This window comes from Lonchura striata, chromosome 1 (assembly GCF_050655825.1).
Source record: "Lonchura striata isolate lonStrDom1 chromosome 1, ASM5065582v1, whole genome shotgun sequence".
Taxonomy (NCBI): Eukaryota; Metazoa; Chordata; class Aves; order Passeriformes; family Estrildidae; genus Lonchura; species Lonchura striata.
In genome coordinates, this window is record NC_140703.1 from 106,268,611 (window position 1) to 106,296,024 (window position 27,414).

A 27,414-nucleotide genomic window follows, 5' to 3' on the forward strand; every position below is an offset into this window, starting at 1 on the left:
GTGTTTTTCTTGGGGGGTCTGTGGCACAGGAGAGACTCCTGTTCCCTCGATGGGCTGAGTATCCATTGTCTGGAGGGTGGAAATCTGATTGGGATCCAGACTGTTTCTCACTGTGGTTTGTTGGAGTTGGGTGGTGAGGGGAGGAATGCTTTGCAAGGTTTTTATTTTGAACTTTGTGTGCTTTTTTTTCCTTTTTCCTTTCTTTCTTTTGTAGTAGTAGCTTAATAAAGTTTTTTTTCTGTTATTAAGCTTGGGCCTGCTTTGCTCTGTTCTTGATTCCGTTTCATAGCATTCAATTGAGAGATTACATTTTCATGGGGGCACTGGCATTGTGCCAGAGTCAAACCATGACAGTCATGAACCATTAACTTAAAGGAAGGTAAAAGCTGTTATATAATTTGCAATATATGAAATTTTGAAGGCATGAAGCCTAAATATTTTAAGTTTTATTCAGCTTTTCTAAATGTAGACATTTTCCTCAGAGTTTATCCCTTTTTTTGATACTGCAGCAGTGCCCAGCAGGCAATGCTAGACTAGCGGTTTCTTGGTAGAAAGGAGAGAGAAGAGCTGAACTTTCTCTATGGGATTTTTCCAGACTTTGAGGACTTCTGTAGTTCAGAGCCACTGACTTAAAAGCATTTATCATTGCAAAGTCCATCTTTGTATGTTCCATTTCCAGAAAGGAAAGTGTATGTTGAAAATTAAGATATTTCTGTGTTTTGATCAATGAAATACAGAACAGCCAAAGCATAGGATGATTTTAAATTGATGGAAATTAGGAAGTAAATGTTCAGTGAATAAACCCTAATAATTATTTTTCAATAATGCATATGAATGTTAATGAGTGTTAATGTAAATTGTAATTTACCAAACAAAATATAGATTTAACACGTCTGTGTAATGAAAAGCTGAAATTGAATACAAATGTTGTTATTTACTAGGAGAAATCCTCATGAAAGAAAGAAGTTTATTATCATCCTATGACCAGTCCGTACATTTGGTCATGTTTTCTGAAAATGTCATTGTGTTAAAGATGGTGGCTGGGGAGCTCTATTTTCCCTTGTTCAGTGGGTGCCCTTTGGCAGAAAATTGATGCTAAGTTTGGGTTTACAGAGCCAGGAAGAGTAACAGGTCTGTAGCAAATGCATGAAAGCAAAAACCACCATGACAGGCTGACAGTTAAATACTCTGTTCTACAGAATATCTTATTTTGATGAATTATTTCCCAGTTTTCTGCAGACATCTCTGTACTAACTCTTTCGGTGATTGGATTCCAGCTCAGTACTCAGACTATGCAGAACTACAACAGAAGCTTCCTGAGGGAGAAACTTTGGATTTTGGTTCAGTCTTCATTAACCTATGAAATGGAAAATAAGTAGGAAACAGAACTTTTGACCTACATTGTAATTGAAACAATGAAAAAATCCTTAAATGATAGTAGCTTTAGAGAGTTGTTTCATGAATCTTATGAACTATTCAATTGATGATCAAAAGGGGGATTTTTTTAAGGATGTGGTATAGCTATGAAAGGGGCTGTTCTCTTCTGTAATAGGGGATCTAATATGAACTACAGTGAATGTATCAAAGCACATTGCTTTTACTCTACAAAAATAGAAGTCATGAGCAAAATAGTTTTACCAAGTAAGATCTTTTTCCTCATAAGTTTTGATTCTCAAGAGAGCTATTGATTTCCTGTAACCTTGGCTCCCTGCTTTCTGAAACACATACAAAAAGAAATCACCATAAAAATTTGCAATATTTGCTGCAGGCTGCAGCAGTAACTTTCTATCATGTCTCTTTCCCCTCTGATATTGTCCTGTTGTACAGAAAATTCTGCAGTGGAATACAAAAGCCAGCTTGTAGGCAACATTTCTTTTATAATGTTTTGAACTGCTGTTTTGAGGGGGAAAGGGCACGTTGTGAATTGTATAAAGTACTGTCATCACACGTTTTATGGATTGTTTTGCTGTCATGCTGTATATAATGTGGAACTAAGAGCTCAGGTACACGAATCCAGATGAGATAGCAAACCTTCAATGCCAGGAGAGAGCTAAGCCTGAGTTGTCACTCATATCTTTGCTTTCCTTGTATTCATGACTTTGAGATAATTTCTTTTGCAAACATAGAAAAGTATGAATTATTAATAGTATTTTTCACCACTGGAATTTGCAGGAAAGAAAATTATTCTGTTCTTCATGGAGTTGTGCATATCTAGGTCTAATACGTGAGATTTGGATAGGAAGATGTGTCTAATTCAGTTCCTACATGCCCTGAGTGCCTTGTGGCTTCTGCACACCTGTATATACACAAGTGTAGGTAACTCTGGAATTGTACAAATCCTAAATGCAATAAATTATTTTCTCAAAGCAAAACCAAAGTTTTTGATCTTTTTCTTGGTCTAAATCTCTTTGTGCTGGCATAGTCTGCTTCAACAGTGCTGAAGGCACTCACTGACTTATGGCTGCTGTAGCATGGCATCAGTTTGGTTCATGAAAGGATTGCATTGCATCCTTAAGCTTTTGGTCCATCATATATCTTAGATTTTGAAAATTTTGGTCAGTTTCATGTAAAGTTAGCAAATACAGTATCAACAAGAAATATCAGCAAAGAGAAAGATTAGTTTCTGATTAAATTTCTCTGTAGTTGATACACTGAGGTGAGGAAAAATGAACCTGTTTTTTGAAAGGCTTTCTTTTTATGTTTTATGTCAGAAAGATAAAAAAAATATGAGCAAGAAGAAGGATGGGGACAAAATTTCAGTGATTAGGGAAAAGTAAAAGATATGTAAAAGAAGAAAAATGATAGAATGATAGATATTAGAGAGAGGTAACAAAACATTGCCTCTTACATCTGAACTTTTATTCGTTATTATGTTCCCTTCCAGTTCTTAATATAAACTTATGAATTTTAGAGGGTAATGTGGATTTCCTTCAGTGCACTTGTCTGAGAGATGCTTGGTAAAGTAAAACATCCATTAAACTTTGAATCTATTCCATTAATTCTGTACAGTAAAAGAAAAATAAGCATGAATCACAATCACACTAACACTGATTGGATTTTCTTCAGTGGCATTTTTTTGTTTTTTTCCATTCCTTCTCTCAGTGAAAATTTTGTGTATTAGAGGTGTTGAGCTTACAAAGAAACACTTGAAAATATATCTAAAAAGGCAAACAGTGTTTGCAAAGAAAAGAACAGTAAATTGGAAAGAGACTGAATTCTCTTTCTAAATCAGGAAATCGATCCTCTGTTAAAAACAAACAAACAAACAGCCCCAAACAAACAAACTCCCAAATGCACCAGCCAACCCCCCAAACAAACACCATGCCACAAATTACTCAACAGTTGTAAAAGAAACTTTTGGCAGAATTTTGGATTTTTGATCTCTGCTCCCTGTCAGCCTTTGTGAGTTTACAAGACTTGGCATCCTAACCTGTTTTTTTCTTCTTTATTCTTACTTCTGAATAGTCCAAGTCTATCTCAAGTCTTTTTTTCTTTTATCTGACGTATACATCCTTCCACTTGTCAAAACTTAAATGCCTAGATAGTCTGGTGTGATAAAGGCCTAAGAAAAAAAACATTTTAAGAGAATCAAGCCATAAGCCTAAACATAAGGTCGACAATAAACATTTTTTTTTTCTCTAACTTGTGATTCATATTTCTTGTGGCATTTTCATCATCAGGATTTCAGAAATTCTAACAGGAACACAGTAGGTTTAGGATTAAAATGCTGTGTGCTTGAGGATGTGCATATGGATTTTATCAGTAGTTTTGTTGTCTCAGTTTTCACAGGGCTTTCTCAAGAACTACAACAATGCAGATGTTAAAATTAAATCTGCTGAAATAGAATTTTTCTTCCTCTATCTATGGAAATGCAATTAAATAGAAAAATACAAAGAAAATCCTGTTTTTTAAAACTGCTTTCATTCCAGTTTGCAGTTTTTCCTTCATTCCACAAAGTCCGTTTTTGATCAATGTGGGGTCACACAAAGACAATAAAAACAACTCTGGAATGTGCCTTTAGCATCACAGAAACTTAAGCTTTTCAGACTGTATTGGGTGCTTGAAGTAGGTGGTGCATTTCCAAATGAAAGCATAAAGCAGAATGGGAATGAGATGCAAGTTGGAAAAATCAGCAGCAGTTATGCTTACATGGGACTACAATAAACAAACTGCCTTGTTTGTATTCTACAGCAATATATTTAACCAAAAAGAAGTTGTAGGGTTTTTTGGGGGTGTGTGTGTTTTTTCTCTAAATAAAACATTTCCTAACAGCACAAGTGAGTAACTTAGAATGGAAAGTCTGTTGAATCTCAGTGTTGGTTCAGTTTTGAGAATCATGGAGTAAACAAACTAAAGGCACAGGAATTCTCATGGAATTGCAGTGTACCTTACAGCCGATGACTCTAATGTTGAATATGTGGATTAATACAGGTGAATATTTAAGTTAAGGAATGTCAAGAAAAAAAAAAAGAAAATACAAAAGTGCGATATCAGCCTGTAGTTTTTTTTGTCATTGAATCCACCATGATGCAGTCAAAATTCAATAATGTCTGAACCTGTTTTGACCCAAGTCATTGCTATGTTTTGATAATTCATTAAATAATGCATCCAAGGAATTACTGTACACTTAAACATGTTTAAGCACAGTTTAATTATTAGAAAGACTGGATTGAAATTTCAAGTGTTTAAAATTGTATTGCTTTGCATCAGAATCTAGGGAAATGGGAAGACATTGTATTGCTCATAGCACACAAAGCAAATAGTGGTTATAAATAACAATAATTTTGTTTTGTATTAAAACCTAACCTATTTTGTGGAAAATGTTAGCAAAAAATCTAGAAAGGAATGAATGACTGCTCCTGAAGTGTTGGTACACCGTGGAAAAATAAACTTTAGAGCTAGAGCTCTAGTGAGGTAAATGTTCTGAAAACAGTCATAGATAGTGTAAGGGCAGAGAGGGGAATATATAAAAAGAAGCAATGGAAATTTAAAGGTATAAATTAAATCGGCTTTGGAAAAGTACACCTTTATAATACCTGTGAAATAAATTGATTTGGAGAAAGAAAAAGCCTTTGGAGGTCTGTAGAAATTTTGAGTCAAATTTTGTTGTTATGGCATCAACTTTTCAAAATTCTGTGCATATACTGTAGACTTAGAATCTTGAGGGCTTCCTCTTTTCCCAGAAATTTCACCTGTGATCAGAATGCTTAGTCACAAAAAAGTGTGGGGATTTATTTTTTTTTGCATATTTTGACTATGCTCTTTTATTTATTTATTTATTGTTATATATTTGTCATTTTAGTCCCAGAAGTACAGAATGATAGGTGGTTCACTTTCCCTGTATAAGAAAATTTATAAATGATTCCTGTTCTAAGATCTTCTAAAGAAAACAACTCCACTTATCTCTCCACAAGAACATGGAGAATTGTAAGCTGTAAGATAAAGATATATTCAGTACATTAAGCTCTGGAAGCTGAACAGATTAATAACATAATTTCCTTTAAAACAGAAAAAAGTAACAAAAAGTGAAAGGTCACAAATTATTGAGGATGGTTCTAAACTACACTTGTAATTTTTATTAGATATACATCTATAATTTCAATGACTGTGTGGGCTTGCCTGATTAAAGAAACTCCTGTAAGACATAGCACTGTATGGTGTTTTTAAATGATAACAAAATATAAAATAAATACGTATAGAGATTTAGTTAATGAGCAACTGTTCTGGAAAAGTTAATTAACGCTATTTTTTTAAGGCAAGGAAGTAACTTAATATCTATAATTAATATTAATAAGTGGACAGCCCAAACAATTTTGAAAGTTTAAAACTTTTAAATATCACAAATTATATCTTCTACCAAAAATGTGTCATTCATTAAATGTTACCCACTTTTTTATTTTCACTGATTAATGGCTTAGATACTAAATTTTTCATTTTGTCACGTACAGGTTTCTAATTCTTTTGAAACCCAATCAGGACCAACTGTCCAATTTTTTGGATTTGATACATTCTGACATTTTTAATTAAAAATGTAATGGCATGGCTTAGCCATTTAATAAAATATATTGTTTTCATATGCTTGTTTGCTTTTGATAAAAACCTCATATTGACAGGAAACTGACACTAAGAAATAATAAACTAAATAAACTTAATATCCTTGATTACACAACTCCCTAGGTACCTTCTTCATGTGTTATAGGCTGTTTGTTATTCTTTTAAAAAAAGCAGGGATCTTGGAAGGCTGTTTACATAATTACATTTTGAATTATGACTTTATTAGTTTAATAATAATAAATAAGTAGTGATATTTCCATACATCCATGGTGTGTTAACTTGCAGAATGTTAGAGTATTTATCTATGCTGTAGCTTTGCACTACCTAGACCAAGGCAGTGGCAGAAAATGAGTGCGACTCCCATGCTGCTATTCTTAAAAAAAAAACCAAAAAACAAAAAACCAAAAACCCAGAGGTACCAGGGAAACACTCTTGTCCTCTGCAGAGTAGAGGATGAGATCTTAATTAATTTCAGTCATGAAGGTAAAAGCCTTGGATGGTGACTGCAAAATTAGACTTCATGAGTTGTGACTTTTCTTGTATTGTAGAATGAAAATTAACTATGCAAATATTCTCATAGTCTCAGATTCCTGAGTCAAAGTTCATGACAGAGAATACATTCAACATTTTTTTCGGTGTGCCTCAGACAATTTTTCTCTCACTCCCTGTATTCTGTGATGCAATCCAACATATAATCCATCACAAACTGAGAAAGATGGATTTATTTAAAGAAGCAAGTAGGAAATACAAGAAACTACAAGAAACAAGAAATACAAGATACAAGAGATTGCAAACAGTATTCACCTCTTATCCAGAGGTGGGCTGGAAACAGTGCAATGACTTACAGTAAAATTGAAAATGGCCAGTGTAAAATCTGCGACACAGTCAGAGTAAAATATTATGACACCCTTTGGTTGAGTCATTTGCTGGCTTGTAACACCAAGACCTGGATGAAGGAAGAGACTGTGGCTGTGAACAGGAGAGAGTCATCCTTTCAGACCTGCATTCTACAGACTTCAGACTCACCATGGGAGGTCATGGGCTTCATTCTTCTCCCTGCACATCACAAGCCATGCCAGGGATAATGGCAAGCTAAAGCATTAGTTTTTCACAGTTCAAAGGAAATATGAAATTTGATGCTAAGTTCTAAACTGCTTATTTTAGTTCTCACTCCTGAAGAAAGATTAAAACAGGACCTCACTGCTGTCTTCCTAAACTCAGTCAAAAACATGCTTTATTCCTCTTGGTACAGCCCATGTATATCATGAGCCAAAACTCTGTGGCTCACTGTCTTCAGATTTTCTAACAGATCCCATACATTGATACTAAGAGATTAGAGAAGATCAGACCCAAAGTGGACCTATTGTATAAACACCTGTGAACCTGTAGCATTCCAGTACTCTCAGAAGCTGGTGAGTTTGTGCATAAATGAGTTCAAAACATCCTCTATTCTGCACTGATATTCGCCAGTGTCCACCATGTAATGCAAGGAAGGATCACAAACAGTAACTCTGTCTTTCTGCTGAATGTGGTGACATGCAAATATCCATTCTCATCTTCTCTGTCATATTTGATGTCTGTAGGTGGGCTGGCGAGGGTTTGAGAGCAGCTAGCACACATCCATCCTAATGCTGGCTGGTGACTCATTCAGCAGACCACAGTGATGTGTCCTACCAAGTCATGAGTGCTTAGATGAGTAGGAGATTGTAGCAGTCACAGGCTGTGACAGCAGATCTTCTCAGTGGTGGCCAAGAGCACATCAAAACTGACAGAGAATATTGTATTCAGATCAAAGTCTAGCCATGCTTATGTAGCACTCATGGACAAATCTGAAGATACCTAAAGGAATCCTCAAAACTCCAGTACAAACACTCTGGCTGAGAGTTTTATATCTTCTATCATTGTGGTACAGGGCTGTAGAACATTATTTTCCTCATAGCTTAGAATCACCACAAAATTCAGCAGTCTTTGGTCCCAGAATAAGGTACTATTTGAATTTGTCCTTTCTACTCTAAATACATTGCAAAATGCAAATTAAAGATTAATAATATTTTTCCCCAGCACAAAACATCCTAACCATCCAAGCTGTCATTCTGCACATGGGTTTGTCCCAGGAGAATTAACAAGTGTCATACAAGTTTTGCAGTCTGGTGTAAAGCTCTCCACCACAAGGACAAAGATGCAGCCTCACTCTGTCATTCCCCAGCGAGCTGGCTGGGCAGGCCTTGTCTCTGTCATCACTTGACACAGAAGTGTTATTGCTGTCATAAACAGAGTGCTTAGGAGTGTCTATGCATAGAGCAAGAGCTCTTTTGGGATGGACGTTTTTTCTGTACTGGTTTACAATATGGCCACACTCATGAGACATTCTTAACTGTCTGAAAGCCTAAAAGAGTTGTGGCAGCACAGGGAAGTGGTGAATAATGATAAGAAGCATCGAGTCTGTCAAATGAAAGCAAATTTGAGTTACAGGTTACAAAAGGTTGACATGCAGAATAAGCCTTGCTAGCTCTTATTTGATAAGTAAACCAAACATTCATGGTTATAAATCATATTAAACTGACAGTTATATCATACTGGTGACTGAAAGAAGCTAAATGCTATTGTAATGGGACCTGGTCCGACTCACTTCCAAAATATGTTTTATTACATTTTGAAATAGGCTATATTAAGCTAAACAATGAGGGATTTAATTACTTCAAAGTCTGTTGATTCATTATGAGACAACAGTTTTTAGTACAATATTTGGCATCTGACTCATCTCAGGATTCAGCTGGTGCCTTACATAACATAATGTGGTGATTGAGACACAGCATAAATCATGTAGCACTGAATCTCTCAAAAAAATACATCCACAGTTGTAGCAGCATGCTGCATAGAGAAAAATCAATATCAAACCAATTATCAGTTTCCTATTCACATATAAAATACCACTGCATACACAATTACTCTTTCTGTTATTGCTCACAAATTTCTTTGCCATTTTTTATATCAGGATTTCTTACTAACCCTGCCATCTCTCATAAAAAAACCAGCTCTGGTGGTAGGTAGTTTTCACTTACCAAATTAGACTTGAACCCCTTATATTTTTCACCTGCTGTTATAATTAGGCCTAGGAGAAAAGAAAGGCATCTATTTTACCTCTCTCTCATTGTGTCATCTTATTTGTATTAAAATGGAAAAAAATCCCTTATAGTTGCAGTGTTGTTCTGTAGCAGAAACCAGCAGAGTGATTAGGTTGAACATAGACTGACCCTTTTCCTGCTGTGCCCTGACTTTTCTGCACATACAGCATTACTCCACATTTATTATTATTTAAAATGTATGTGGTGTGTGCTTCTTGCTCTGCTCAAAACCAAATCCGTTTGAACCATATGGAAGGATCCTAGAATAACAACATGAGTTCATCTTAGGTTGCATTTCATGAGTGAATTTTATGCCAAAGTGTTTTCTACATGAAGAGATATGAGAAAAAAATTATAATTTTGTGCTACACCTAAGGAATGCACTGTCAGAAAACCTGAATCCCACGCTTTAGTTGTTGGAGCTAAGTTTTCATGTTAGCTGTAGGCTAAAATCCCTGGCTATGCTCTGTGTCCGTGTGTTGGCTAACCTGCACTGAGCCTGGAAAGGGAGATGGAGGAGGGCTGGCAGGGCAAGAGGAGACTGAGTATGTGTTTGACTTCTCCTCTGCAGGTAATACATGCCCAACTGGACTGACTCCCATGGCTGCACACAAGTAGAGGTGTCTATCAAAGTAATTTTCATTAATACCCTTCATTTTAGTAAAACCTGGACCACAATACCTGCTACTGCCTTGTGTAAACTCTGTGCTACTCATCCATGTTTAAGGGAAAGGAAGACACATCTCTGCTGACATATCTCCAAGTCCTGCTGTAATATAAATGCATAGCAGATTAAACAGAAGAAGGAATATTAAGGACAACTGTTTGGGATGAAATTGCATATTAATTAACTCTCATAAACTGTAACAAGTTTTTCAATTGCCAATAACCTCTACTTTGCTTCACTTGTGGTATCTTCTTGCCTCTGGCAAAATCACATGGAAAATTAAGGAGATGCTCTGTTGGTCACATCATGACCTCTGTCTTTTCTTTGAAGCGACATACATTTTCTGCTAAGCCACTAATGACTCATTAACACACTGAGATGAACACTGATGGTGAAATCCAACATGTTCATAAGCCATAAAGTTGTCAAAAAAAATCTTTTCCAAACCTTATTTCTGGCACTATATTAATTTTTATTTTCAATATGTATTCCTACATTGAAGAAATTGGAAAAATCTACATTTGAAAGTTTTGGTAACTTCCCAAATTGGCATATGAATGCCTGAAATTTCTGATTTATGCCCTAAAGTTGAAAAATCCATAAAAATACTAAAGTAAAAAATTCTCTGTGGTAATTTATTGTAGTCTGTGTGTTTGAAATTGTGCAGGACAAGAAATTTAGAACAGCCATATGTTAATTTATTATGGCATATTTTTCAGCTACATTGTCAGACAAAATGCTCTTAAAATGAGAAAATACTACTCTTAGCTACCTTGTTTTTACTTTATCAACACATATTAAAAGGCTGAAACATTAATATTAATGATTTCCAATGACACAAAGTGTACCAAACATTATTGCCATACTTCATTGTGTTAAAATAAGAAAATGTTCTGTAATGTATTTTACTTGAACTAATTTTCTTGTGGGAGCTGTGTTTGCAAGCTAACTGTTGACATATCAATAGCCAATAAGGCATAGACCTCAAAAAGCAGAGCACAAAAATGTCTCACCAAAGTCAGCAACAAGAATGGGTAGTTGGATTCTGTGGGAATCTCCCAGCCCTGCAACTCATTCATGTTTTGCTGGTGAAGAATCCACATGGAAAGGTATTAAAAGTGGAAGCAGTGCCAAATGCTCTCTGATGTAAAAGGTATCAGAAAATCTAGTTCAACAAGCTCTTTCCTGGTGTATTTAAATTGTGCACAGATGCATGTGGGCTGCCAGGGGTCTCCTGCAGAAAGGTCTGACACAGAGTGCCAGAGGGAGGAGCGGGTCTGTGAGCAGCCTGAGCTCAGCCTGCATTCATGGTACTTTAGCCATGCAGTGCTGAGCCTCGGGCCTCTGAGCTCAGTGGTGGCATGCATACAGCCGAGTCAGAAAAGAGCATGAGCTTCATCTGCTCCATCCCTTGTGTTCCCAGGGACAGTGTGGACATAGCCTGAATCCAAATAAAAGCATGCTGCTGAGGTTTTGGGTAAGTTCCTGAGAATCACGATATTGTACATGCTGAAAACAGTCTTAATGTGACATCTACTAAACCATAAGTATCAGGAGGTAGTAAAGAAGTGGGACTCAGAACAATGTGCAAGAGATAAGCAATATTGTGGTTAGGAAAAGGAAGACATAATGGTTGAGAGAATGCAGAAGGAATTTGCAATTAAAGAAAAAGAACCAAAAATCCTGGAAGGTTTACTGATTACATTATGATATTTGTGAAGAAAACTTATAATTTTGCGTAAAATGGTGAAAACACAGCAGAATAACTGTCTAATGCTTGCAGAAATGTCAGATTTTTAGAAAGTAAAAATGTCTTCTGCTAGATCAACTGCTGGAAAAGAAGATTGATTTTGGATATGTGATGTCTTAATCAAAGGAAAGTTTTGAAGTCTTTCCTATTATTGTTTTTTTTCTGAAAAGTTGTTTTTTTGTCCATGTATAATAAAAATAGGTGCTAAAAATCTACTCAGTGATCATCAAAAAAAATTTAGTCAGTTAAGTGGAAAAAAATCCTGTCTAATTCTTGGAAAAGTACTAGAAGTGAAACAGTGACATTGTGAATTGCTTTCTTTTGAAGGTCTTTTAAAAATAAATTAGACAAACACGCAGCCTATCTATCCAAGGCACATTAGTCAGTCTTTCTAGTCTTATTTGGAAATTCACTTAATGGTATGGTTGAACTCTGATTTTCAAAGACATGTTCATGTGAGAGTTCCTTATTTTCTTTTCCCCTTTAACTAATAGCTGCTACTTGCTGATTTCTGTGAATTTTGCTGCTATCTAAAGGAAATTAAATGTTTAGTAAAAATTTAATGCTGTAATCTATATGCAAGAACTGGAATACTGCTAAATTATTTCAAGTTGTTCCAATAAACCTGTGAAACACTGATAATTATGCAACCAAATCCATCAAAGTGATAAGGTTCTTGCTGAATGTACAGATTCTCATGTGAAAGTCAGTATGTTGCAAAGGAGGGAGTGAGCAGATTTTCACAATCAAATTTCCAGATTAAAAAAACCCAAAGAAACCAACAAGAAACATCGCTGAAAGGCAAAAATGAAACTCTGAACATAAAGTGAACTAGTACAGAAAATTCCAGAAGAAGATGTATGATAGAAGAAAAGCCAAAGGAAGGGTCAAAAAAGTAAACATGTTTTGTTTTATTTTATTTATTTCTTAGATGAGTGCTTCTGTGTTCTATGAGATAGAGGGAAACACATGAAGGGATTTCTGTTAGTGCTTGAAGAACAGCTTCTCCATTATTTTAAGACTCCACTCACCAATTTGGTTTTGTTATTTTAAAATCAAAAAATATATGTATCTTATACTGCAGATATCTTGACTGATTATAAAAAGCAGATATTTCCAATATAACTTATAATACAAAAAACTGCACATATATATGTATATATATATATATATATATATATATATATATATATAAAAGAAGGAACCAAAATATGGGTTTGTGCTCATAATGAAACTCTTGCAAACTCCTGACTCTCTTCTGTCTTTACCAGCTGAGACTCATGAATTTTAGGGTAGTTTGCCCTAAAGACTAAGACTTTTGACTGCATGTCACAATTACAACAGTGAGAAAGCTCATGTAGAAAGACCTGTCAGAATCCTTTTGTTCTAGACCACTGCAGCCTTTTCCTATGTTCCTCTGCTGAAAGCAACACAGCAGTGTTTGATACATGGATAAGGCACTGCCAAACCTTACCTCTGTCTAGATAAATAATATATTATAACTGAAGGTCTAAACTTCAGCAGCAGGTACCAGCTTTACATCAGCAGGTACCCAAGACATCACAGAAATGGACTTGTAGTAGAATCTTCCCTTTGATCAATGTCCTTCATTCCTTGCAGCTTCAGTGCACGTCCCATTACCTTGCTCCCTTAGCTCCGTGAGAACAGGCCAGGGGTCTGGCATAGACCCCCCCCAGGCACAAGACAACTTTCAGTGAGGAAACTTCTCACCTTCACCATGTGCTAATCAGGTGAAGCACACACAAGCACTGCTGATTTTTGATTGTCATACAGAATTTTGTGACTAGGAGCTGTGGTTTGTGCACAGGATTGGACACAATAATCATCAAGATGTGTGTGCTTTTAAGCACCTTTTCCAATAAGAATCAAAAATTTTATCCTATTTTCAGTGTCAGTGTTAATTAAAGAAAAAAATTGTGTTATATATATCCCAATCACTCAAGATTGTAATCTGATTACACCAGATTGTGTGGTACCCCATTGCTCATGGCTGATTAAAAGCAGCTCAGACACATACATTACGTAGACTCAGTGTTTTCTTAACTTTCAGGAACCACAGACTTGTGTTACATGTGCCATTGCTGATTCTGTCTTTGATGGTTATTGGGACTACTGCTTTGGACTCTTTGATGCTAAAGTCTGTGTCCTGGAGCCACTGAATAATAAAAGCAAGTCTGGGGTTAGACCAGAACTACCTGGATTCCCTGATGTGCATACAGACATTCTAGTTTTCATCTTGTGGCTGAGGATCAAACTGGGCATGGAGACACAGAGAGAACTCTGTTATGTGATGGGAGGTTGTATTTGATGTACACATGCTACTTTTGTTTCAACCTGTACTGCAGTTTGTCTAAGCCAAATGAAATCTCCTGTTTTAACTATGGAATGAAACCTTATCTCTGCATAGAAGAAAATTTAATTTCTCAGCATTTTACAATACCTGTAGTTTAAGAAACTACTTTGCATATTTTGAATAACAACATGGTACTTTAGTGGTTTATGGTTGTTTCAGTTCATAAAGCATAATTTAAAAGTGAAATTTCATTGGGAATATTAAAGCTCAACAAATTTTTCATGGGGGAAAGAGTAGATTTTAATTTCAATTAGCCATTACTGGTGTTAACATTTTATTCACTGTAGGTTATTTTGTATTTCCTCTCATATTAGCCTGTGATTGTGATCTCTCTGAGAAAATATATTTCCTTGTGTCAGACTTACTGTAATTTCTACCTTTTATGAGACAAATCTGGCTTATAGCAAAGGCTATTAGAAACCTTCTTTTCCCACTCTGCAAACCCAGAGAATTTTATACTGCTCTGTAGTGCTGCAAGAACAATGCTCCAGAGAGGCGTGAGGTGGCTTCGAGTCAATCATGCTAATTGTTTCTGCATTTTGCTAAGCTACTGCTATCTTCAGTTGCAATTAACATGACATCTGGCAAAGCACTGGGCTGGAACATTGATTATTCTAATGTTTCTCATTAGTAATCATTAATAACAAATGAATAATTAAACCAATTATCAATTAACCTTTGGCTAAGGTTTTTGACACTATTTTTCCTCTGTAGAGACTCACGGCGTGTACTGTTTCACTTGCTCTGATGTTCACTTCATCTCCCATAGAAGATAAAATTGTTTCTCATTCTCTGAAGCAGCATAATACATACACTCTGCTTCACCAGCACAACAGCCAATGTGCTCTATTCACTGACACTGCATTTGTATTCTATTTCTATAAGCATTGTGTGATTTCTTCAACCTAAGTGCTTACTCACACAAGGATATAAAGCTCTGCTTGTGTGGGCATGGGTAGGTAGACCATATAAAGGGTGAGGAAGGCTAGCTGATAACTTGGCAGTGGTTATGCACTGTAACCTAAGTGCTACCTCCCAAAAAGCCTCTCTCTTCCTCCAAGAGATTAGGAGGGAACATTTATTTCTTACCTGCAACACCTTTCCTGAGAAACTGTTTCTGGTGAAAAACGGCTGTGATTTTGTGATGTGTGGCTTAGCCAAATGAATTTTGCTTAGCAAAATGACTCAGCTTCCTATAATTTGCTATTCTCACATGTATATAACAGCTAAGACTACAGAAATACCATGCTCAGGTGCTCCACGCTGCTTATTTTTACAAATAAAATGTCACTGGGGTACATCTGCAAAGGCAATATAGTGGAAGGGGTAAAAAAGCAGAAAGATTACTTGTGGCTTATTAACTTTGTTGCCTCTTATTACTGGCATTCCTGATGATTATATCCTCCATAAATGGTATGAGCACCTGAGGAAGCACATATATATTCATGCTTACAGTTTTCTGGCTAGAGTTAGGCGCTTGTACTTCCTGGAGTAAAGAACTGTATTTAATAACCCACAGATGACAAGCTGCCTACACAATCAGAGCCCAGCTTTCATCTGTTCTTGTGTTAAAGATGATCTTCAGGCAGGTGAGGGACACCTGGGAAGACAGATGTAGAGTGGGAGAGAGAGCTCACTGTACCACTGAGCACCTGGGGTGCATCAGAGCACACTCAGGACAGATCTGCCTTCTGTCAACCCCAGAACAACCTCTGTGAACACAACTGGTGGCACTAGTCGAGGATTGCTCTGAACTACACCCTGTTCCTCTTGCCCTAAGAGATTGTAGGAATTCAGACTATTCCCAAGTATACCCTTCACATTTGCTTCAGAAGGGATTCATGACAAATGAGAAGCCTTTGTAATGTTTGTCCAGTACCCACCTATTATACCACATTGTTATACTGGACCTGGATATTATGGCTCTTGAGGAGTTTTGAAAAGGAAGAAGAAATCAATCTTTAGCCAGAATCTAAATGCTGAAGCTGAAAAGACAGCTGTCAAAAGGAAATACTGACTTGCTAAGCTGCTCTGCATGGCTGAGTCTGAAATGTCAGTAGAAAACTGTTCTTCTTTTCTGCTCATGGATGAGGAGGAAGCAGTATGATGATGATCTGCTACTGAGTCACAACTGCTGGGAAGATGGTACAATGAGTAAGGAACTTAAATTTCTCTTCAAAAGCAGTGCTGACTGCTTTACACACCAACAGGCACTGCCCAAAGTGACTGATATTTAGGAAAATGGATGAGTTCTGAGATTTTTTAAATCTCCTACAAAAATTCAAGATTTAGGTCCTTAAAGATATTAGAAAGAGGACCTGCAAAACTACCCCAGCTTAGACTAATGAAATGCTCCTGTGTGGCATTGCTACATGTTGATGTGGCACTAAGGGATATAGCTTAGTGTTTGGCAGAGCTGGTTTTATGACTGAATATAGTAATCTTAAGGCGACTTTTCCAGCCAAAGATTCTATGATTCTGTGATTCAGGTACAAACGAGCATAGGAAAACTGGGCATTTCTCTTGCCATTTATAAAGCCTCAAGCAAACAAAAAAAAGGAAGAAGTTTTGCCCACCATTTTAAAATCTAGTATGCCTATGAAACATGAATCAAACTCCTATAAATACAAACATATGCAGAGCCACAGGCTTTACTTTGTCAGAGAAAACTGAGAATCAATGCTAACCTGTGCACAATTCTTCAGGTTGCTAAGTGCCTAATGCCTGAAGCTCTTTTGTATCCTTAAGACTTCTTATTTATCAAAGAGTAAAATACAAGCTTCTGAGCATATTTAATGTGAATACTGAATTAAAAAAAAAAAAAAAAAGAGACAATATTAATGACCTTTCTTTATTTTCTTCAGGGAGGGAGAATTTTTTCCCTAGAAATTCCTCATTTCTAAATATGGCTAAACTACCATATGCTTTTTCTGGTAAATGTTAGGGCTCTTCTGCATCCCTGCTTTAGGATATGAATCAATATAGCTCATGTAATTTTTCTTTTAAAGTACTCACTGACTAATTTACATGAGATATTTCAGGCTGTGGAATTTTTATGAAGAATCTGTTAAGCTTCTTGCTGACATTTGATTAATCACTTGTTTTTGACAAGAATATTGGCTAATTCTGTCAATGTGACAACAGATATGGTCAAATATCGATGCCACTGTTGGTGCAAAAAACTCTTAAATAATTTAATGATCAAGAGAAAGAAACTAATATATCTAAAACAATTTTACTTCCATCTAAACTAGACATTAATGAGTAAAATATGGTCAAATGGCTCATTTGGCAATACATTTAATATCCTTTGTTCTATGGGAACTTTAAGATGTATACAGAAAATAGATCTACAGAATAGGTCTATGGAATCTGATGTTCCTGGTCTGTAACAGGATAATGTCTCTAATTGGGCAAACAATGAGTGTCTGCTTTTCAAGAGTTCAGGAGGCCAGATTGTTCAAATGTTATTAAACCTGAATAGAAATGACTGTGTCCCACCTTGAAATGGTGTAAATGGCTACAGAGCATGCAAAGCAGAAGATCTGGCACATTTTAGTCATATGCTCCTCTGCTCAGCCAGCTTGTAGTCATTTTGATTCATTGCTTTCAGTAATCTTCAGTATTTCAATCTTTGTAACCACCCCAGGAGTAGAGCTCAGATTGCCTTCAGATCTGTGTTTAATGTGAAGGCCTTAAGAGGATGCCATACATCATGACAATGACAGGAGACCCTCTGGAAATGTAACGGGATGTGTTTTGCTTGCAGACATGGTTAAAGAGACTGTAACTGTCAGATGAAGCACAAAAGAGAGGAAGATAAGAGCAGTCACTCTGTCTGTCTCTCCAAATGATGTTTGAACAGGAAAAAATACTGATCTTGTGAAAGGAAATTGTTTGTTTCTTTACAGCTCTGAGGAATGAGTTGAGTGACTAAAAGTCTGTATCAAGTACTTAGAACACAGTGATGGGGAACACAGGAGTGTAGAATTTTCTTTTTCTTTTCTTACTCTTTCTCCATCCCCTCTCTCATGCACAGACACACATACTAACTACTTCCTCTATCTCCTTTTTCCTCCTTTTAGGTTCTTCCTGACGTTCCACTTAGTTTATTCCTATTATACAGCTGAGGGCAGGAAAAGAGAGAATTAACACAGGTCCCACCAATGTAGTAAACATATTAAAACTGAGTTGATACAGAATTCAATAATGAGAACAGCAAACAGAACTTCTTGCCAAAAGCTGAAACCTCAATGTTCAGCTGAAGAAAAGATAAAATAAAGTAAATAAGAAAAGATAAAATAAAGTAAATAACTACCTTCCCATGATACAAAGTTAAGAGCAAGATTCTTGGTGCTGTTGTACTTTTATCCAGTTTTGGCTGCAAGATACTAATGATATTCTTGATTTTGTATATAAAATAAACACTTTCTTCATATCTTATTTTAAATATTAGGGAATGATATTTGAGCAAAAGTAATACTAAAGATGTGAAGTATCAGCAAAGTCCTGCAAGAGTATATTTCTTTCTGAGGACATTAATAGCTTTAGTGTGTGCATTGCATATTGCATAAAATTACAAAAATTCAAGTAACATAAAACTGACATATAAATTGAACATTTTGTCCTCACACTGTTGCAAAAGATGAAGCTGGGGCCTCAAGTTATCCCTTATACTGGCTCTGTAAACACATAGAGTGTTTCAGAAATCATGTGGAAGAGTATAAGTGAGGATCACATTCTGCATAGTGATTCTTCAACTTCAAGGGTCAAAAGATCAAATATTTATTTTGCATCTGGGCCTTTCAGCTGAAAATGGGTGGCAGGTTCAGAATTATGTGCTTGGATCAGGAGGGAGATACTTAGATTGTTTCTATCTGCACTCTCACAAACAGCCACACTGTAGAATATCAAGTTTTAGCTTTACTTTCCTACCTTGTACCTTGAGATAGTTTTGACTTATTTTATATTCAGTGATTTTCCTATAAATTAAGATCGTAACTCTTTCCTGCATATTAAATCTGGTACATCCTAGTCTGTGTTCTGTCAAAAAGGGTATCTACTGCTGATTTTAATGCTTCCAAAAAGGGTGGTTAATGTATACATTTTCTTATTACAGTACTTTATGAGCAGGAGAAAAGAAAAAAAAATAGGAATGCTTTCTTTTCCTTGGTCACTTCAAATATTCTTGTAGCACTTTTCCAATAGCAATGACCATAGCAATACATAAACTGAGTTCCCCACAGTTTCAGGTTTCCAGATTTATTCCACTGTTTCCTACAACAGCAGAGATCAACTAACACTCTTATGGTCTCGTACTTGTTCATTCCAGCTCAGTGAACTTAGCAGGAATGCATGGCATACTTTCTATTGGACTCTCAAGGATTGTCCACATGTTCAAGAATTTTCATGCACATAAGGTTACAGAACATGAAGGACCTCTTCTTTTCTACAGGCTCCATTCTTTAACACTCATGAGTTTTCTGTTAAAATAACATCTAGGAAAAAGGTTGCATTTTTTCAGAACACTTCACAGTATGATGTAGTTATATTTGACAAAATTACATTGTTAAAGCTATAAAAATGTTATTGCATACAAGTTTTAGTCTTAGAAGAGCAAATGCAAAGGAAAGTTCTATCTTCCTGAGAGATGTCTTCAGAAATAGAATGTGAAAATAGGGATTTCAAACTCCATTAGATATTTTTACAGTCATGACATAGATAATCGAAGAAATTTAAAAATAATATTTTATAACCAAATATGGAAGAAACAATCACAGGTAATCCTTACCTGCTTTTATCTAGTGCCTCTTTATGTACATAAATTCTTCACTTAGACTTGGCAGAGTAGCTCTACAGATGAATAAGTAATATGAAAGATAACCAGTCTATGAACTGGATCTAGTGACTTGCATTTAACTTGTTCCCCTTCTACCACTTCTTTTTCTACACCCTTTTCTTTTCCAAAAGGGTTAAGATTTGCCATTTATAACACTTGAATTATATCCATTTCCCATTATTAAGCTGATCTGACAAATATCCTTTATTTCAGCAGACCTTATTATATGACCCCAAGTGCCTTGTAGTACAAAAGGTGTTCTGCTCTTGGCACTCACTGAAATAGAATGGCACACAGGCAGAACATCACTGCAGGGTGCTCAGGAACCTAAGCTGTGCATCCACACCACACATCGTGTCCATGCTGAGGTCTTGTGGAAAGCCTGGCAGCTGTGCAGCTTTGCAAGGTGATGCTGCAGAGGAAGGCAGGTCTTCCTGCCCTGCATCAGAACATTTACCTTTTCTCTCTCTCCTGGTTCAGGTCAACCCAGGACATTCTCCCACTGAACCTTCCCATCTATGTAAATGAAATGAGCACAGGTGGTGATGTGGAACTTAAGGCCATGAAATTTCAAAAGTAAAATAATTTAAAAGTCTCCCACATTTAATACCACTTGACAATGGGGGAAAGAATGGATTTTTAGGATACTGAAAGGAAGAAAAATGTGAAAAAGAAAAATATGCCATCACAGAGGCATTACCAGCCTCTCTCCTTGGCCCAGCTTTGTCCAGCAGCATGTCCCTCTTCAGAGCCATTGGGGTTTGGCTCTGCTGGTGGGAGCTCCAGCAGCTCCTCACAGGGACCATCCCTGTGGGCCCTGCTGCCTAAAACCTGACCGTGCCACACCAATACAGACACGTAACAGAAAACTCACTAAAACACACTCTTTTCCCTCTCACCCAAAAGAAACAAAAAAAATCTTTATCTGTCTAAATCCTTAGAGAAAGAGGTAGGTTAAATAAAAAAAAAAACAATTGTGAAGATTTTCTGCAGGCTGTGCTAGTGTACTGGCTAAAGCCAGCCTGGGCTTCACTTGGGTTAGTCCCCATGAGTTCCTTGAAAAAAGGAAATAAAAGAGCTGTTAGACCACCTAAATTAATTTATGTTATATTTAAATTTCTAATACTACTTTCTGTCATTTATGCCAGACTCCTTCCTACCAAGGGAAAAGACAAGGAAAAATAAGTACTTTTCTCTTAGTTATTTTCCAAGTAGGCATTTTTTATTGATTCATTCAAGTGTTACATATTTATTGCAAATTGATACATGATCTAAGCCTCTCAAGTAAAGCAGAGTAACTTTATTTCATGATCTCTTCTTATCAAGATGAGACAACCAAAATTGATTAAATTTCAGAATTAATGTCAATCCCATCCCTAGCTGTCACATACACACTGGCTCTGAGAAAGCAAGTTTCACACCAGACTAGAAAAGTAATTAGGGAAATACAGAATATTCTGCTTTCTGTCATATATGACTGCTGCCATATTTAGAATGTTTAGTGAAGTGCATAAAATACTCTGTGAAACAAACAGCTCTTTTTAAAATTTGCATCTTTTCAATTCTATGTCTATTTCCTGTACAATTATGTTTGAACAAAATTCTGAAAACACATTTCATTTGTAGGAAGTAGATGCAGAGTTTGTTGTAATGAATCACAAAAGACTGCATTACTATATTACATAATAGACACCTCTCAACCTACACTGCCATCTACCTTAAATATGCAAATATTTGTTTTAAAATAATTGTTTTTCTAATGAAAGTGAAACTTCTCTGTAACAGCAAATATTAAAGCACCTACAGAAGCACAAGAAATGTGAAATGCTGAATATAAAAACATTATGCAGCCTGCAGTGACAATAAGCTTCATTGCACTAGCTCCTCTCAGCTGAGACCTCATTTAGAGTACTGCATACAGCTCTGATATCCTCAGCACAAGAAAGACATCAACATGTTGGAGGAATTCCAGAGAGGGGTCACCAAGATATTTTGACCTCTTGTATGAGGATAGGCTGGGAGAATGAAGCCTGGAAAATAACCTTCAAGGTGACCTAATTGCACCCATACAGGACCTGAAGGCAAACTATGAAAGAGACAAAGAGGTACTTTTTACAAGAACATGTAGTCACAGGACAAGGGGAGTGGATTAAACCTAAAAGAGAGTAGGTTTGGGTGAGATATTTGGAGGAAGCCAGTTCTTTCCTTGCAGTGTAGCTGCAGAGACACTGACACAGGTTGCCCAGAGAAGCTGTGGATTCTGCATCCCTGGAGGTGTTCAAGGTCACACTAGCTGGAGCTCTGAGAACCTGGCCTCCCCATGGCAGGGAAGTTAGTATGAGATAATCTTTAAGGTCCTTTCCAACCCAAACCATTTTGTGATTCTATGATTCTGTGATCTTCCATTCATATCAATAAATAATAGACAAATACAGAAGCTCTCGGGACATTGAAGAAAAGCTACAGTTTCTGGCAACAAGCTATTAAAATCTAACAAGAAGATACTATCTACTAATCTAGCTGTAGCATCTACTACTTTAATATAAAATACTGTTCAAGACCCTCTTAAGCTTGAGTAAATCATGCTCGGATGACAATCATGCACAAATCACAATCCAAAAGATTTTACCAATTCTTTTGCCTGCATGGGAAATAACTATAATCCTCCTCTTTTAATATGATTACTTGCTGTGCTTTTGATAGAATAAACAATGCACAGCTAAAGGGTAGCAAGATGCTTTTTTCCTGAATATTTACTCACTTTGTCTGTAGAAATATTCAGAGAATAATTGCTTGTGAGATCCCTCAAGTGCCAATTTCAAAGCCAATCATGAGCTGTGTAGTATAAATATCAAGAACACAAATTTATAGCTGAAGCAATATGTCTGAATTGTTCCTTCTCTATTTTAAATTCACACATTGTTTTCCATTTTCAATTGGAATTTTAGGTTTTTTGTAAAATCTGTTTGAGTTGAAAGAAGTAGAAATATCTCTGATTAAGGAATATATGTTGGGAGCTACTTAACAAGCAAAGACTGAGTAAGAGCTCTACACTTCCTCTACGTTGTGTTTCCTGAAGGCACTTCTGATTCCAGTCTCCCAGAGCCTTTTGAATTCCTCATTTCTTATGTATAATGGAGAATCTATATGTTCCTCAGATTAGTCTTACATAAACAAACTCATAAAAAATGATGTATTTTGTTCTTTCATTCTTTAGCCTTTCTGTAATCAAGAATTTTTAAAATAAAAAGCTCCCTCCAATCTTTCAAATTTTTTTTTTTTTTTGCTTTAATTCCAGGTGCCACCACACTCTTTCTGGTTACAGGTGTTTGAGGCATATGAGGCATATGCTATCATCTCATAAGGAAAATAAAAAACTTCATAAAGAGTTTAAGATAGCTAATGCTTGTATTTTGTAGAAATTTTTTCCTGACAAACATTTTTTGTGTTAGCAACTTTCCTGCTATTTTGAGTTCTGCTTTTTCTGCCTTCTTGTTAGGCCTACCTGATTTTCCCTGTAATTGTCCTGTATAGTCTGTGTTACAGAAAAATGCCCTGAATTAGAGTTTCAAAGATATCAGTAATTACACTACTTCTATTCAGTTTCATTGCATCAATATATTTTACTTCAGCCTTGCAGCATGGTCTTCTTTATCTTTGTTCTGATTTTTTAAAAAAATAATCAAAGACCACTCTGGCTGGAGATTACCTGCCAGAGGTAGGTACTGAATGCAGAGTAAAACTAAAAGCCAACCTTCTTGCCTTAGGAAGGTGGGGAAAGGGGTTCTGGAGTTCTTCTCCCTTTCTAGTTTTGGGCCCTGGTGGCCTGCACTATGCCTCCTCCTTTCCTGTCTCCCCAGTGGGGCCTGAATTACCTTCCTGTTCAAAGAACTCTCTTTTCTCTTTCCACACCAGACCTACTCATACAGTAGTTATGAGTAAAAGAGGAAAGCCCAGGCTTCAATGAAGGTGCTTAAAGGCATTTACTCAGGTTGCAAAAGGCCAAATGTTAAATGTTTTAAAAGGTCAAGAGTAAAAAGACCCAGAGTTGTGAATCCTGCTTACTTCTGCGAACAAAGCTCCTTCTGTCTGAGTGTGTCAAAGAGTAAACAGAAAAGCCAGATAGAACACAAAGCAGTATGAAACACAATTTTAATGTATATGCCAACAGTGAGCCATGGGATTGGGAAATGGAGACTGTTGAGTATATTACTTTGCTGGGAAATGGAGAGAATTTTTGGACAGGGAATTCAGTCCTTCAAAATATATATTTCAGAACCCAATGGAAATGAAAAGGCCATGCCCTGCAGATGTACACATTTCCTGTCACAGACAACAGCTGGTTCCTGATGGGAATTCATTCCCAGTGGGAAAAATGGTCAGGTAGAATGTGGAGAGCAGTCCCAGGAAACTAGTCAGTAATGCCATATATTTTAGGACAAAGCATGTAAAATAACCAGCTTCTAGATTATAAAAACAAGGTAAATAAAAGAAAAATATTACCAAAGGTACTTAAGGTCAGAAACTTCTCACTATGAGGAGGAGCAGCTGAGGGAGTAGGGAGTCTCAAGGAAGACCTCACTATCCTCTACAACTAACTGAAAGGTGGTGGTATTGATGCCTAAACAGTTTTTTTAGTTCTTTACATCTTTTTCATATATTTGTAGCCTTGTAGATTTTTAAAACATAGTTTTATGGTTTCTAGTGCTTTTCCTGCCCTTTCTCACAATAAACTAACCCTTATTGACACATTCTTGAAATTCTGTTTAGTCTTGTTCTTAAGAAGAGAATTCCAGACAAGAACATCTGTTTTCTGCCAGAACTTAAGAAATATAACAAGAAATGGAGTGAAGAAGCTCCTGGACCAACTCCAAGGGGCAGACCCAAGGGTGGATTACTGGGGCAACTGATCTCCTATTGGATATACCTGCCAGATATACTAGTTAATTGATCTTAAAAAACCCCGTAAAAATCCTTTATCACGCATGTGCAGAGACACATTTGTGTACCTGAAAGCTTTCTCTAAAAAATTGCTTTTTTATCTTACCACTTTAGCACTTTTGCAAGTTTTGTCTTTTGAATCCAGGCAATAGCAGCAAAGAAGGAACTGGACACTTTTTCCAGGAAAGTGTAACAGGACAAGAGGAAATAAACTCCAGATACAACAGGGAGGTCAGGCTGGACACCAAAGATAATTTTTTCACTGGAAGGGCTGTTAGGCACTGGAATGGGCCACCCTGGGAAGTGGTAGAGCTACTGTTCCTGAAGTGTTCAAGAAATGACTGGATGTGGCACTCAGTGCTATGGTTTAGTTGACTTGAAGGTGATTGGCCAAAGGTTAGACTCAATAATATTGGAGGTCTTTTCCAACCTTATTGATTCTATGATGTCTCCATTCTGTTTTTTTTTTTTTTTTAAAAGCTTATTTCAATGGAACTACAATGAGTGAGTACTCCACCCCTTCTTTGTCTTCATTTAAGCCTTGTTCCTAATACAAAGTATTTTGATACATGTCGTGAAGTCTTCAATCATATTTCTATTTACATTGAGACCTTGTGACAAAAAAAAAATACATTTTATGGAATATTTAAAGTGATTTTAAAAAATTATTGAGAATGCAAATGGTAAAAATTACAAAATATGTAAAAGGAGCGATCTAGTTATTTCTGCAAAGTCAGGTCTGAGTGCAGGAAATTACAGTCTTGAAAAAGACACAGGAGGGGTTAAAGTACTGGGTGTCTCTTCTTGCTGTCTCAAGAATTAATGTGCAAGTAAAAAAATCTTTAAGTTTATTTTAATGGTGTGTTTTGGATAACTTCCTATTAAAAAATATGGTGGTGCAATATATCATTAAGCCATAGTATTTTACAGCAAAGATATTTTTGCAAAAGCCAACCTGCAATTTAATCATAAATACAGTATTTCATTCTTAGTATATAAATACATTCTTTATGAAACGTACAATTCTAATTTAGAATTTTAAAAAGGCTGATTAAGTGCACACTGAAGTTAACAAATAAAAATCTTTGTCCGCAAGCACTGGGCTTTACTGCCAAGTTAGGTAAAAATGTTTAAATCAAATAGCATTTTTTTATATGTTATGTTATTTAGGACCACTTCACATCTTTTGGAAAAATGTTGTGGAAAAGACAACACATTTTTTGAAAGAATGAGTATGCATCTGGGAGGGTCTCATATGACACATCTTTAGATGAACTGCTAGAAAAATAAAATGACAGTCCATAAATAGCAGCTGCCATGGTGCAGCAGAATAATTATTCTTCCCTTTGGTATTCTGGACAAAAAAGACAAAGCCAATTCAATCTGCACTGCACTGCATTATGGCATATTGCATCCATTATTCCAAATAAGCTTGATTAAAATGTAATTAATGTGATGTTAACTTACTAATAATGTCTCATGAATAAGATATTTTATATTGTTTACTGGTACATTGCTTTTGTTTGTAATGTGTATCACAAATATACTTGATCAGTTTTATTGTATTTATTTAAATTTGTTCTACTTCCTACTTTTACTGGTAAGTAAATTTTATGTTCTCATCTTCACTTTTTGAGATCCAACCCCTCTGACAGTCTCAGAGAAAAGATGAGTCCAGGAAGGCTGGATATTCTCCAAGAAGGAAATTTTAAAGGCTCAGGAACAGGCCATGCCCACAGACTGGAAGACAAGATGTTGAAGAAGACTGGCCCAGCTGGTCAGAAAATTTTGACTGGAAATCAGGAATAAAAGGAAAGTATATGACCTTTGGAAGAAGGAGCATGCAGGAGGACTAAAATGATGTCATGAGCTTATGCAGGGAGAAAAACAGAGAGGCTAAAGTCCAAATAGAAATGTGGATTAGTGCTGTAAAGACAGTAAAAAAATATTTCTATAAATATTATAAATACAAAAGGATGGCTAAGAAGAATCTTCATCCTTTGTTGGCTGTAACAGCAATCATAGTGACAAAGGAGGTGGAGGAAGAAGCTGGGTACTCAATGACAGTCCTGCTTGGGTAATCTGATCAGCTAGGAGATGACCCACTGAGTGGACGAGGGAGAGGGTGTGGGTGTGGTCTGCCTTTAGTAAAGTTTTGACATGTTTTCTACAGCATCCTCCTGGAGAAATTGGCTGCTTGTGGCTGGGGAAGGTGCACTCTTCCCATGGTAAAAGCCTGTCTGGATGGCTGGGCCTAGAGAATGGTGGGAATGGGGTTAGCCCAAAAATAGATTTTCCAATCATTATGAATTCAAATACTTTGTTTAATTTAGTGCTATAAATAATTCACACATACATTTTGTAACTCCGAACTTCAGTTTTATTTTCCTTTTTATCCAAATTATCTGAGGCTATATGATATAAGAAAATGATGAGTCAAAAATTGTTAAGCCTAGCAAACTAATTCTCCTAATTTATTCTCATCTGGGAAAACTTTTGTATGAAAATACACCTCATGATTTGTCCATGGTCCTTGTACAATCATCTATCATGAAGATCAGAAAACCAAATTCTATTCTGTTCTTCGTACAATCCAAAAGGAAAAAAAGACACATTTATATTTGAAAGATACTTTGTAAATGTTCTGTACAAATGCCCTTCCTA

At 36.2% G+C, this 27,414-nt stretch overlaps 1 long non-coding RNA gene across 1 annotated transcript in view; it reads left to right on the top strand.

Moving 5' to 3' along the window:
• Positions 1–2,298: 2,298 nt before the first annotated feature.
• Positions 2,299–27,414, top strand: part of LOC116184831 (uncharacterized) — a 163,685-nt gene continuing 138,569 nt past the window's right edge. The window contains exon 1 of the long non-coding RNA XR_013342090.2: positions 2,299–11,323. This is a non-coding gene — a long non-coding RNA (uncharacterized LOC116184831). The remainder of the gene's footprint in view (positions 11,324–27,414) is intronic.